Below are 1,434 nucleotides of genomic sequence, written 5' to 3'. Positions count from 1 at the left end.
TCTCCTAGAGGCCATGGGGAGCCAGGTCTCTGAACACTAGCTCACCTATGTCTCCAGGCTTGGCACCATTTCCTGAAATGAACCTCTACTTTCTTTGCTGCAAACTCCTGCCCATGCCACTTTTGGCTTTGATGAATGCAGACAAAATGAACTAATTGAGTTCAGTAACACCCTATGCAGTGGAAAGGGTGTGCAGAAGGGCCACTCTCTGGTGCCACTGCCACCTTGGCAGGGGACCCACGAGGCCCCCACACCCTGACCTTAGAACAATGGGACTCGGCATGCCAGGTGGCTTGGCCTTGTTCATTGTAGGGATGCACTGGTGCTAATGCTTCTGAAAGCCATCATGGATAGTAAAGACTCCATGGGATCTTCAAGCAGAAGTCTTTTCACACTTCTTAAAAGCTTCAATACTTAACAAGTATAGAGTACCCTATATGTACCCTTCAGCCACACAGGTGAATTGTCCAAAAGCAATGGGAATTCATTAACAACTCCAGCATCCTCAGGGAAGGTCACCACCTCGAAACCCACAGCAAAACCATCAAAAACTCCAGTATCCTCAATCTCAAAGAATGTGACAGTTACCACCCTGAAACCCATAGTAACATCTAAAATGGCAACACCAGGGGTCTCAACAAATATGACTTCCGCCACCTTAAAAGTCTACACTCAAAATAACGAATATTTCACAAAACATATCCTAGATGTCAACATTTGCAATGACCAGAGCTCACAATAGTTTGGTGACATCTATTTCTTCATCAGTAACAATCACAACAACTATAAATGCTAAAGAAAATACAGGAACAAAATTCAATTTTGGCAGCTTTGTCTGTGGTATTGCATTAACACTGGGAATTTTATCTGTTCTGCACATTAGATGCAAAATATACTATTCAAGAAGAGTAATTTATTTTAGAACCACTGATGAACATGATGCCATCATTTAAGGAAATCCAAGGCCCAGTGGAAAGATGATTGATGAAACCCTATCATTTAAGACAAAATTCTCCTTTTGAAAATAGTATAGGGGTGGCACCATAATGTAGTGTTTAGCACATCTGCTTTACATGCAGAAGGTCCTGAGTTCACGCCCCAGGTGGAGCCACAGACCATACCCCAGGTGTGCCAGGCCCTGGGGGCACCAGGCCCCGGGTGCACACTGCGAGCATGTGGGAGGAGATGCCCCATCTTCAGAGATCCAGTTCTTAAGAGGAAACAGCAACATCCATAGGTCAGAGGTGGAAGGGGGGGGGGAGCAGTTAAAGAGGGGAAAAAAATTGTAAAAAAAAAAAAAGAGAGAAAATAGTATAAACAAGCCATGCATATAATGTATAATATATTGTGCAAAGATTCTTCATGATTATTAAAGGTAATGGTTTGGATTTTTAATGAACATTTGAAGCTTACAGTTAATGCAATGATTATATT

At 42.5% G+C, this 1,434-nt stretch overlaps 1 pseudogene; it reads left to right on the top strand.

Moving 5' to 3' along the window:
- The first annotated feature begins 269 nt into the window (after nucleotides 1-269).
- LOC111737960 lies at nucleotides 270-981 on the top strand (annotated as a pseudogene).
- The last annotated feature ends 453 nt before the right edge of the window (nucleotides 982-1,434 follow it).

The sequence above is a fragment of the Pteropus vampyrus genome, unplaced genomic scaffold (assembly GCF_000151845.1).
Source record: "Pteropus vampyrus isolate Shadow unplaced genomic scaffold, Pvam_2.0 Scaffold33, whole genome shotgun sequence".
Classification (NCBI taxonomy): domain Eukaryota; kingdom Metazoa; phylum Chordata; class Mammalia; order Chiroptera; family Pteropodidae; genus Pteropus; species Pteropus vampyrus.
The sequence above is the reverse complement of the archived record's forward strand: the minus strand, read 5'-3'. Positions and strand labels throughout refer to the sequence as shown.